Source organism: Coenobita brevimanus, chromosome 101 (genome assembly GCF_032717465.1).
Source record: "Coenobita brevimanus isolate Jiangsu-jjx chromosome 101, ASM3271746v2, whole genome shotgun sequence".
NCBI classification, from domain to species: domain Eukaryota; kingdom Metazoa; phylum Arthropoda; class Malacostraca; order Decapoda; family Coenobitidae; genus Coenobita; species Coenobita brevimanus.
This window is the reverse complement of record NC_137054.1, coordinates 21,983,374-21,997,311: the sequence shown is the minus strand read 5'-3', so window position 1 is coordinate 21,997,311 and position 13,938 is coordinate 21,983,374.

Below are 13,938 nucleotides of genomic sequence, written 5' to 3'. Positions count from 1 at the left end.
TTCCTACCACACTCAGTAACCTTATGCCACGATTATCGTTGCACTCACTTCGCTCATCTTTATTTTTGTACGGGAGTACAATCACAGCCTTTTTCCACTCTGCTGGCACAGTTTCACTCATCCATGCCTTTTTACATGTTTCCAACAAGCATTTCATTCCACTCTATCCACTGCACTTAATCATCTCTGCATACACCTCATCAACCCCAGCTGCTTTCCCATTATTCAGCCGCTTCACAGCACTCTTTGCCTGCGCGAGTGTCACGTCTCCTGGCACTGCATTCCTTCTCTGCACACCCCCAAAACAAATCATGTTTGCAGCCGCTCTGCTCTCTCTATTCCCATTCATCAGGCTTTCAAAATATTTTTTCCCTCTGGTCCATACTTCATTCCCATGGTTTAATAATCTGCCACCTACATCCTTCACACCATCACATTTCTTTCTGCATTCATTTCTACATTTCTGCACTTCTTTCCAGAATAACTTCCTACTTTCTATGTAGTTCTCATTCATTTTTCTTCCTAGATCATCATTTATCTCCTTCTTTTTCCTCTTCGCTAGTCTCTTTGCGTGCTTCTTGCTCTCAGTATATTCAGTTCTTATTTCAAGTGAACCGCTCTTCTCTAACCACATTAGCCCACTTCTTCCTCTTTTCCTCCACAGCTCTCTTAACCTCGTCATCCCACCAAGCTGTACCGTTCATTTTTATTGTTAATCTTGTCACACCACACACCGCTTTAGCATTCCTAACTAAGCAGTCCCTATATGCATTCCACAGGGTATCCAGATCCATTTCATTCCAATTCACCGATGCTAATTCCTCCTCTACTTTGGTCGTGTAATCGTATGACATTTCATTTATTCTCAGCTACTCACCTTTCAGTCTTTTTCCTTGACTGCCCCTCTCTCCCCTGATCAACCTCACTCCTCTCAGCATGATCTTGCATACCGCAATCATATGATCTAACAGACCTCCACATCGTCCTCTCACAGCCCTCGTATCAGTAACCATTCCGATCAATGATCTCTCTACGAACACGTAATCAATCAGACTTTTTTCAACACGATCCTCGTTCCCTCTATACCATGTATATTTATGTGCGTCTTTGTGTTTGAAATACGAGTTGTATATGCACAACCTCCTACCCTGACACATATCCTGTAATCGCCTCCCATTACCATTTTCTCCTTGTATTCCATAACAACCCATTATGTCATCTTCAGGACGAGTGCCTACTCTTTCATCCATATCCCCCATTACGGTCACTTTATAGCTCCTGGGCATTTCTCCTACTACTTCATCCAGCTCATCACAAAACCTGTCTTTCTCTCTCATTCCTGTCCTAACACTGTACGTATGCTACAATCACTGCCACTTTCACCTTCTCAAACTTGAACTTGACATACATACACCTCGAGCTGACACATTTGTAGTCTCATTCCACTCTGCCACACCTCATTCATTAACAAGGCAACTCCCTCCTTACAACTTCCTCGCCCATTCATTCCCGATCTAACACATTTCACACTCTCCCACCCCTCCACTTCACACCCTTTCATCTTCGTTTCACACAGTGCCATCACGGCATATCTCGCACTCTTGAACACATTCACCACTTCCACCCTCTTGCTCTCATTCATTTATACATATATATATATATATATATATATATATATATATATATATATATATATATATATATATATATATATATATTCGAGAGAGAGAGAGAGAGAGAGAGAGAGAGAGAGAGAGAGAGAGAGAGAGAGAGAGAGAGAGAGAGAGAGAGAGAGAGAGAGAAATAACGTCTTTGTCTGAACTTCATACTAACGGGCTTAAACCTCCCTCCCAATTTCTCCAGATGTATTTCATACTTTACTTCCTACCTCTTCGCCTCCTTTCTGCGGCCTTTTCTGCTTTCCAACACTTTATTACACTATAACCTTCTCCACTGACCCGTTTCCTTCCGTCAGTGTTCTCCACTTTTCTCTCTCCTTATTAACTACCACCTACATATCCATCGTCTTTTCAACATTATTTTCACTTTTACAGCTCTATTAACAAATTACTTTTTCTTGTACTATTTTTCCTTGTCTTCTGCTTGTCACTAGTCTCTCTTTCTCTTACATCCCTCCAAACCTCTTTAGAGTGTTTTCTCTGTCTCCAACTTCCTACGCCTCTACATCCTGGTCTATTTTTCGCCTGTCTCCTGACTATTTTATCACCATCGCCGCAACTCCAACTCCGCCCTTTCTGTTTTGCATTTCTCATCTGCGTCACCCCCCACTCTACGTGTAAGCATTTTTCTCTACATCTCCTCCAATTTATATTACTATACTGCCTGTTTTACCTCACTCTTTTTTGCGATACTTTATCTCATCCAATTCCCATTTCCATTTTATACTGTTTCCCACTTCCTATTTTTTTTTCTTTGTCACCTTTTCCCGTACATGTCTACATTCTTTTTCACATCTCCACATTCTTTCTGTTCTTCGGTAACCTTTTCTCCTCTCCTCCTTCTCTCCCTTCCTACGATTTTATCTCGGTCTCCACTGCCCCATCTTCCTTACCTGTTATCCATTTCAGTTTCATTTACTCCACTTACCTTTCTATCTTTCTACCATCCTCTCTGCATCTCCACCATTCTTTGCGTTACTCTACAGCTTTTTGTATTTTCCACCTCTCTCTGCGTCCATTTCTTTTTTTCCACATCCCCCCTTCCCAGTTTTCAACCTCTCTTGCATCTTCCTCTCTACCCCCAGCTATCCAACTTTTCAACCTATCTCTTCACTTCTCATCAGTTCTTTTTCAAATCTCTCTTCATTTATATTTTTTTTCATATGGTATTAATATTATTTCTATTAACTTTTTTTTTCCCTGTTCCCCAGCTCTTTTTCTTCACCCTGCCCCCTCTGGTGGTAAGTGATGATTTTTTTTTTTTTTTTTTTTTTTTTTTACGCCAGGTATCTCCGAAGGTCTGAGGCGTTGCCTCTGGGTAGGGGACTTTTGGATTGGAGCGTGTAGCATTTTATGACTGAATAGCCTTCCTGATGTCTACAAATGACCCTTGGGTGGATTCGATCCTCCGACCATTCGGTCAGAGCGGAGCGCTCTAACCCACTGAGCCACGGCTGCTACGCGGTGACGAAATACTGCCTACTTATTCCTTCACCTTTATCTTTCCTTTTCCGTGTCAGCCCTCATCTCTTACAGCTGTTCCCCTATTTCCATTTTAGGAGGCTCTACACTGAGTAACTAGCCTAGGGGTTTTCTGTAACCCATGATATGTACTGTTCAACGTTGTGGGTAACCGTATAACCAGATTACGGGATGAAATGGAGCCCCTCTTACATGGATGGAGGGACACAAACAGTGTGTCAGTCTAGGAACCAAACCTCCACACCCTTCCCCGCTCTTCGCTGTGGCGAAGCGCTTTCAGCTGCAAGAGAGCATCGGGTCACTATACAGGACGGCCCTGCAGAGCAATTGCTTGACTGCGGTAGATGGGTCTACTAGGCCAGACAGACAGAGGTTACTCCAACCACAACATCCACCCTTCCCTAGCCCTTTCTCTCTCTTCCTCCCTTTCTTCCTCTCTCCCTTCCTCCTCCATCGTCCCGTTCTCTTCCTTCCTCCTCATTTTCCTATCTTCTCCACCTTCTCCCTCCTCCAGATCTTTTCACTCTCCTACTCCATCCCCCGCTTCTCTTCTTTCTTCCTTCTGTTCCTCCCTCCCATCCCCCTGCCCCTCTCCCAGCACCGCCTGTTGGCGAGCTCTGACTTACTCCCCACCTGCGTTACACAACTTGCTAACTCCATCTCCTTACTTCCCTCTCCCTCCCTCCCTGCCTCCTTCGGCCTTCCCCTCCCTTCCACCAGCGGCCCTACTCACACTCCGTGCTGTTGCTTTCCCAGTCTTTCCCACCCTTTTTTTATCTTGTTCCCCTTTTTTCCAACTTTTGTATTCTTATCTTTCCTACTTCTATATACCCCTTCGCTCATTTCTCTATCTCATCCTTCCTACTTCTACAGTATATATCCTTCCCTTCCCGTCCCTCCTTCTCGTCTATATTTCTTCTCCCTCCATCTCTTCCTTCTACGTTCTAACTTCTCCTCCCTTTACTCTTATGTTGCTACATCTTCTTTTGCTCTTCTATTCATCCTTCATTTACCCGTACCTTTCCCTCCTATTTTTATTCATTCATGTCCTTCCCTCTCATGTACTATATTGTTTCCATGATGCTTTCTTCCATAATCCCCTCATTCATTGTTCACATCCACTTTAAGTTTCCCTTCGTTGTCTCCAGAACTAGCGTGAACGGAGAATAAGTTTAGTATTTAGAATGTTTTCAGTCCCCCTGGCCGTTTTTTAACGGATCACAATAGGAAGAAAGAAATAGAAGGCTCATCATGAAATCTTGGGCAACTTTCCCAGCTAAGCAAGGGTGAAGTAATTTAAATTTGATTCCGACCTTCTGGCACATTTACTTGCCTTGAGCTGAAGAAAATCTGAAGAAAATTTTCTGGTGATATCCAGGGTACAATGGCAGAGTTGACTCGACCCTGAAAGAGTTGACAGCGAATGTATTAATATTCTCAGGCTTGCATGGCCACATTCAAGTAAAATATAAATAGTCCTGTGTTACCCATAATATTTTATATATATATATATATATAAAACAGAGCAGAGGAAGGAAAACCAAATGAATAAAAAAAATAATCCATACACCAGGTTACTGGTGTCCTCTGTTCATAAAATATCTGTAACAGTTAGACTTGAAAAGCTGCGGGTTGAAGTTTGGAGGGAAACAACTCCGGGGAAGCGAGTTCTAGAGAGAGGCAGTTCGGGGAATGAAGGATTTCTGATAGGCAGAAGTTCTGCAATATGGCTGAGTGACATTACTGTCATGAGCGCTACCAGATGCCCGTGTAGCACGAGGGAAGGCATGGAGAGGTGACACCATGGACGGAACTTCGTCTTAGCATTTGCCATAAAAATATCTGTAAACTAATGCAAGGGAGGCAATATTCCTTCTTACTTGTAGGGGATGTAGTTTATCTGTAATGGCAGGGTTGTTAATAATTCTAACAGCTTTGTTCTGAATTTTGTCTAGTTGTTTTAATGTAACCTCTCCACAACCATTCCACAAGGGTGAGCAATATTCAAGCTGAGAGCGCACATGACTCTTATAAATTATAGCTAACTGCCCGTCAGTGAAAAAGTTACGGATCTCTGTACAATAATCCAAGTTTCTTTGAGACGGTTTTAGCAAGTGATCTAACATGAGAGGTCCAGGTGAGGGCATTGTCAAGTGAGACGCCGAGAATTTCGGTACTTTTGGAGAGGGGAATATTAGTAGCATTGAAGGTAATGTACGAATCTGGCAATATCTGTCTATTAGTCTATCTATCTATATACCTAGGCTGCTTCCCCCAAGGAAAGGGAGGTAGCCGAGACAGGACGACACACTCTCCATTTACTCATCCATTCAAACACATTCATTCACATCTTAGCCCCAAAGGGAAGAACGGACAGATCCTCACCGCACCACACCGCATAAGGGTCAACTGCGCAATGCAATCAGTGACATCCGCAGCAGGGCCCGACAGCAGAACTGGTTTACCCCTGCCACATCATAACATACCCATCCCCTTACCCGCACCTGACCTGACTAGCTGATCAGACCAAATGCGGGAGAATATCCCCTCAGGGCTGCGTCATCACTTATTCACAATTTCTCTCCATTTATTTCTGTCACGCACAGCCACTCTTCCTTGCTCAACAGACATCCCTCTCGCATCCAGCGCTCTCTTCATACTGTCCATCCATCCTATTCGTGGTCTTCCTCTCAGCCTTACACCTCTCACATCAGATCTAGTTATCTTTTTCACCAATCGCTCATTATCCATTCTCTCCATATGCCCAAACCATCGCAACACCCTCTGCTCAACTCTACCAGCCATCTCCTGAACAACTCCAGTTCTCCTTCGCACTTCATCATTTCGCACCCGATCCATACGCGTCACTCCACACATACTCCTCAGACACCTCATCTCCATTACATTCAAACTTTTCCTCTCTGCTACACCCATATTCCATGTTTCAGCCCCATATAATGCAGTCGGTACCACAACATCCTCATACAGCCTTCTCTTTACATCCATTCTAAGCGAACGACATTTAAACACTTTTTTCATTCCTCCCAGCACCTTTCCTACTTCATTTATTCTAAACTTCACTTCTGCATCTATTCTTCCATCCACAGCAACATGTGACCCTAGATATTTAAAACAATCTACCTCCTCAAGCAACTCACCATTCAAATCTATATTCATCCCCCTACCATCTATCAACCTCGTACACTTCATCACTTTACTCTTATTCTCATTTACTTTCAAATTCCTCCTTTCGCACATCCTTCCAAACTCCTCTACCAACTGTCTCAATCTCTCCTCTGAATCAGTCACCAGTGCAGTATCATCTGCAAACAGCAGCTGCTTCAGATTCCAATCTCCACCATCAACATTTACCAGACTCAGACCACCTAAAACTCTTGCATTCACCTCCCTTACAACACCATCCATGTAAATATTAAACAACCAAGGCGACATCACACATCCCTGTCGCAGCCCCACTCTCACGGGAAACCAATCACTCACAGCATTTCCCACTCTTACACATGCTCTACTATTTACATAAAAACTTTTCACCCCTTTTAGTAACCTACCATCAAGTCCATACAATCTTAAAACAGTCCACAAAGCCTCCCTATCAATTCTATCATACGCTTTCTCTAAATCCATAAATGCCCAAAACACATCCTTGCCTTTCGCTAAATACTTTTCACACACTTGTCTCACAGCAAACACCTGATCAACGCATCCCCTCCCTCTCCTAAAGCCACACTGCTCATCACTAATCACTCCCTCTGTACCCTCTCTAACTTTCATAATTTACACTCTACCATACACCTTACCTACAACACTCAACAGACTTATACCCCTAAAGCTAGTACATTCATACTTATCACACTTGCCTTTATACAACGGGACCACACAAGCACTTGCCCAGTCAATTGGCACCATACCTTTCTCAAAGCACACATTCAACAATCTTACTAACCAGTCAACAATACTCACTCCACCACCCTTCAGGCATTCCACAGCACACCCATCCATACCTGCAGCTTTCCCTGTTTTCATCTCCTTTACTGCCTTCTCCACTTCCTCCTTCGTGATCAAAGAATCATTCAACTCTCCCAACACATTTATTCCTTGCACCCTTCCATCCGCCACAATCTCAGCCACCCTTTCCTCCTCTACATTTAATAATCTTTCAAAATACTCTGCCCATCTCTTCCTTACTGCATCCATCTCAGTTAACATCCTTCCATCCTCTGCTTTTACTCGTTCTTCCTTCCCAGACTCTCCCTTTCGCACCCTTTTCACCTCTTTCCAAAACATTTTCTTATTCTGTTGAAAATTCTCTGTCAGCCGCCTACCCCACCTCTCATCTGCTGCCACTTTAGCATCACGCACAGCCCTTCTCGCTCTATTCCTCTTTTCCTTATACCTTTTATATGACATCTCATCCTTCCTCTGCAGCCACACTTCATATGCACGTCTCTTCTCGGCCACAGCCATACTTACTTCCTCGCACCACCATTCACTTCCTTTTCTTACACCACCGCCCACACGTCTCACACCACACACCTCTTCTGCATGCCCCACCACAGCACTCTTAAACAACTGCCATTCCTCCTCCACGCTGCCATTTTCCCAATCTTTCACTGCGCTCCACTCATCTTTCAGTTTCTCCTGATACTCTATCTTTTTCTCTCTTTTATCCAACTCACTCACTTTCAAAACCTCCCTGCCACACCTAACCCTCCTAGCTCTCACCCATCTCTTACCTACTCTTAACTTTCCCTCCACCAGGTAGTGGTCAGACATACCTCCACCCTCCCCTCTTAGAACTCTCACATCCAACAATCTTCCTATTACATTCCTAGACACAACCACATAGTCCATCAAAGCTCTATCAACAACCCTTCCACCCTCCTGTCTCACCCATGTATACTTATAAATATCTTTCTTCTCAAACAGCGTATTCCCAATCACCATCTCTCGCTCAACACACATCGCTATCATTCGTTCCCCATTTTCATTTCTTCCAGGCACACCATGCATACCAACTATGCCTTCAACTGCTACATTTCCCACTCTAGCATTCAGATCTCCCATCATTACCACATTCACATTCGCTCCAAAACTCTGCAGACACTCATCAACATTATTCCAGAAAGATTCCCTCTCTTGTTCATCCCTTTCACTACCAGGCCCATATGCACTCACAAACACCCACAACTCACGTTCAAATTTCGCTTTCACCCACATCAGTCTCGATGACACCTCCTTCCATTCAATCACACACTGCTGTACTTCCGGACTCACTAACAAGGCCACACCTTCTCTTGCCCTTCCTCTATCAACACCTGACAATCTTCCATTCACACTTCCAAACATAGATTCCCCCTTCCCTTTCATCTTCGTTCCACTCAAAGCTAACACATCCAACTTTCTTCTCACAAACATTCTCCCAATCTCCTCCCTTTTAGCCTCAATCGTACTACATCCACGCACATTCATAGACCCAATCTTCAGGGTACGGGGATAACTCCATCCCCCATCCCTTTCTCTGACCTGTCTCTTTTTAGGAACTAAAAAACAGAGGAGGGGGTCCCTTGTCCCCTCACCCGGCCCCTTTTAGTCGCCTTTTACGACACGCAGGGAATACGGTGGCAGTATTCTTCCTAACACAACCTGGCCGCAGAGTAGTAGTACCACCCCATAATGCGGCCAGGTTGTGTCCCCCCCTGTGGCGGGGGGGACACAAGGTTTTTTTGTCCCCATTCACTGATCGTATATAGGTCTTGATTTATGGAGATGGCTGTACTGAGTTGAAAGGTAGAGATATTAGACTTTGTAAATGGGTGTATGAGTGTGAATGAACTATGTAGTGTTGAATCATCTGCATATGAGTGGATGGGATTGTGGGTGACAGATAAGAAGAGACCATTAATATGAACCAGGAATAGGGTTGGTGCCAGAACTAATCCCTGCGGCACGCCGGCTTTAATTGAGTGGAAATTTGAATATACATCATCTACGTTTACTCTTATTTTCCTGTCGCTAGGATATGAGGAAATTTAAGGAACAAAAGACGTTAGTCCATAGCAAGGGAGTTTGGACAGCAGGGAACGGTGCCATACTCTGTCGAAAGCTTTAGAAATATCAAGGGCTACTGCATGAGTTTCTCCATGTAGGTCAATTGATTGATGGATGGTATGAGTTAGAAGATTGAGTATGTCAATGGTGGATCTTTCTGTGGCGAAAACCATATTGTCTACCACTACTTAAGTTGTTGGATTCAAGATGTTTAACAATGTGCTTATTAATTAAAGTTTCAAGTACCTTACCGAGGAAAGATGTAACAGCTATTGGTCTATAATCAGAGGGGTCAAAAGAACTTCCTTTCTTCGAAATTGGGTGGATATTGGCTTCTTTCCATGAGTTTGGGAATGAAGAAGTACATATATAACTAACTTATTCCCAACACAGCCATGAGTGGGTATTAGAGTGTCAAAAACACTGTCGTATGAACTATTCCAAATGGAAAATCTATTTTCTATCTATCTATCTATCTATCTATTGCCAGACGCCTCAATCCCGTTTGGGGTGGCCACAAACAAATCGCCTCCAAGTCGCCCTGTCCCCCGCCATTTCACTGCCCTGCTCCCAACTCACCCCCCCCCCCTCTCTCATATACCTCTCCACCCCATCTATGTTCTGTCCTAAAATGCCTTCAAGTTTACTGCTATACCCACTCCCGATACCACCTACACCTCACTTTCTCCAGTGTCATATTTTTCTCGGCATTTGTGATTTCGTAGTACTTTCGCCTCAGCAATTTATTTGGCATTTCCACCTTCATATTGCTCTCTCTCTCTCTCTCTCTCTCTCTCTCTCTCTCTCTCTCTCTCTCCCTGTATGAGGGGAGGGGGGATAATAGCCAGGATGCAGTAGGGGAAGGTCGCAGGTGTGTCTTGGTTGTGCTCAAATGTTGAAGGCGTCTGAAGCTATAAAAGTAAGTTTAGTTACTAGTTTGGTAATTTCTATTAGAGTTAATATGAATGGGTTGTCCCAGATATCTGGCTGAAGAGTGTGACTGTAAATTTATAAAAGGGTAAGGGTGATGGAAAGAGGAAGTTGTCGAGGCATATATATATATATATATATATATATATATATATATATATATATCAACAACTGAGGTGCCCGTGGGGAATCTTATACTATATATCCAGCCAAGGAGAAGCAAGATGATTTTCCACTTCATATTTATTTATTTCAGGTGACTAGTTTCGGGATGCTTATCCCATCTTCAGATCTAAAAGCATTTAAAACACATATTGCAAATTACATAAAGTTTTAAAAACATTTTTAGAATATCCATAAGAAATACAAAAAAGTTACCAAAAAAGCATGTGACAATGATTGATTACTATAAAAAATGTACTTTTTTCTTAAATAACAGACTCGAGTAATAAAAGTGAAAGTGTTACCTCTGTGAGTTGGCAGCTAACACTGAAAATCCTGAACACAGTGTTTCATAAAGAAAAGTGTCATAAAGCTTCTGAATCGTCAACAAACTTGGTTCATTGATTCTTTACTTGGTTCTTTTGCTTCACACTGGTTTGTTGACGATTCAGAAGCTTTATGACACTTTTCTTTATGAAACACTGTGTTCAGGATTTTCAGTGTTAGCTGCCAGCTCACAGAGGTAACACTCTCACTTTTATTACTCGAGTCTGTTATTTAAGAAAAAAATAATTTTTTTATAGTAATCAATCATTGTCACATGCTTTTTTGGTAACTTTTTTGTATTTCTTATGGATATTTTTAAAATGTTTTTAAAACTTTATGTAATTTGCAATATGTGTTTTAAATGCTTTTAGGTCTGAAGATGGGATAAGCATCCCGAAACTAGTCACCTGAAATAAATAAATATGAAGTGGAAAATCATCTTGCTTCTCCTTGGCTGGATATATAGTATATATATATATATATATATATATATATATATATATATATATCTATATAGATATATATATATATATATTTTTCAACCAGATAATGAATGTAATTGAGAGAGCCCTAGAAGGTATGATAAAGAAAACAGTGAATATTAATGAGATGCATTTTGAGTTTTTACCTCGGAAAGGGACCACTGATGCCATATTTAGTGTCTTTTACTTCAGAAAAATTATATAGAAAAGAAAGGGTAGCTTTACTTTGTTTTTGTTGATTTAGAGATGGCCTTTGACAGAGTTGCTAGGGACGGCTTGAAGTGAACAATGAGAAACCTTGAGCTCGAGGAATGTCTGGTTCGAGTGGTTATGGCTTTGTATGTGGGTGCTCACACCAAGGTGAGAGTGAATGGAAATTTGAGTGATGAGTCTTCAGTGAATGCTGGCCTGCATCAGGGGTGAGTCTTGAGCCCTTTATTGTTTATTATGGTGCCTGGCTCCATCTGAGGCGACTTCGGAAATGAACTCCCATTGGGGATATTTTACGCCGATGACTTGGTGCTGACTGCAGAGAATGAAAGGCAGGTGAAGGAAAGATTAAAGAAGTGAAGAGACGGAAATGGACACAAGAGTTTGAGAGCAAATGCTGATAAAACAAAAGTAGTGGTATCTAGGGCTGGTGGCGGTACAGACAAAGCAGGAGTGTGGCCATGTACATTTTGCCGCAAGGGTGTAGGAAGTAACACCATCTTTTGCAGTGTTTGTGATAAGTGGGTCCATAAGAGATGTAGTGGTATTTGGGGTAGGGTGGAAAATTATGCTGATTTTTTATGTGTGGAGTGTTGGGGAGATCATGTGGAGACTAACATGAATGAAAAGATTGGTCTTGTTGGAATATCTCTTGAGTGTGAGGAAGATTTTTGTTATTTGAGGGGGGGCTGGAGCTAGGCTACCTCAGTGACTAGGGCAAGGAGTGGTTGGAGAAAGTTTAGGGAGCTGTTGCCTTTGCTAACATTGAGAGGGCTCTCCCTCCGTGGTAAGGGATCCTTGTATGCAGCATGTGTTAAGAGTATAATGTTGTATGGTAGTGAGACCTGGGTAGTAAAGAAAATGGATATTCGTATTCACAAACGTACCGAAATGACAGTGATTAGATGGATGTGTAGTGCATCCCTGAATGCGAGGCATGGAGGTTGGGGGGGGGGAGGGGCTGGGATTGCGACTGAAGTGTCGAGAAGAAGGTGGGATTTGAACCTATTGGTACTGTGATGAAAAGGGTTAGATTGAGATTGTTAGGGCGTGTTCAGGAAATGGAGGATGACAGTTGGGTGCGGAAGGTGAGAGATGTGAACGTCGAGGGTAGGGTTGGGAGGGTCAAACCAAAAATAGACCTGGGAGAAGATAATAAAGTGTGAAGAGTGATAAAGGACTGAACAAATGAACAAGGAGGCTGCCAGGGATCGAACAACGTGGAAAGCCGTCATTACGTAACCTCCGAAAAGAATGACAAGTTTGTAAGGACGATCCTGCCTCACAAACTTGTCATTCTTCTTGGAGGTCTATGAGGCAGTAGATAGCAATAAAGCTTACGATATTATTTCATCTGGATTTTTGTAAAGTTTTGATAGAGTCCCACACGAAAGGCTAGTTTGAAAGGTTCTAGCACATGATACAGACGGCGATTTCTTAAGGATAGATTCCTGGCTGCAAGGACGAAAGCAGAGGGTTGTAATAAATGAAACAAAGTCGGATTAGAGATAAGTAACTAACTGTGTACCAGAGAGATCAGCAGCATACTCGGTCCTTTATTATTAATTATATAACAAATGTTCTAGACCTAGGAATCACTAACAGTATCAGCAAATTTGCTGATGACACACAAAAATATGGCGTATCATTAACTCCACTGACGACTGCCTTAACTTACAAAAGGACCTCTATGTATTGTCCAAATGGTCTAAAAATTGACAAATGGAATTTAACGTTGAAAAAATGTAAAGTACTTCACGTAGGCAAGACCACTGGCGATACTAAATACAACTTAAATAACACAAGAAATTAGTAAATCGGAATGCCAGAGATCTAGGAGTTATGGTTAGTAAAGAACTCAAACCAAGGGAACACTATATTAATGTGGAAAATAAAAAAAATAGGACCTTCGGATTTAATTTGCGAAGCGTGAGCAATAGGACATCTAAAGTAATATTGTAACTTTATCCAGCATTAGTAAGGCCACATTTAGACTCCTTCGTGCAATTTTAGTGCCCGTACTATAGAATGGATATAAATTCCTTGGAAAATGAATAGAGAAGAATGAAAAAAATGATACATGATGTTCGAAATAATTTATAATTATGAAGGCAGACCTAGAAGACTAAATCTGCACCCATTAGAAAGGCGTAGAGTAAAGGGAGACTTAACTGAGGTGTTTAAGTGGATAAGGGGAAAAGTAGGGGAGATATTAGCAAGGTAATTAAAGTGAGCATACAGGATAGAACTAGGAGTAATGGTTTCAAACTAGATAAATTCCATTTAAGTATAGAAATAGATAGAAATTGGTTTGGCAATAGAGTAGTAGACGAATGGAATAAGCTACTTAATAATGCAGTTGCTGCCCCTTCCATTGACAGTTTCAAGCATGGGCTAATAAGCCTGTGACAGATAAGGGGTGGGTATAAAATAAAAAAATCTCACAACCAGTACTAATTCAATCTTTTTCCTTTTCAGGTTGCACAATGAGAGTCTCATATTCACCTTTCCCACTTTCCTATAAAATGCTCACGCCAGTTTTTTTTTTTTTTTTTTTTTTAATACTGCGTGATGTTCCCTCTGACTTTTTCCTTCCA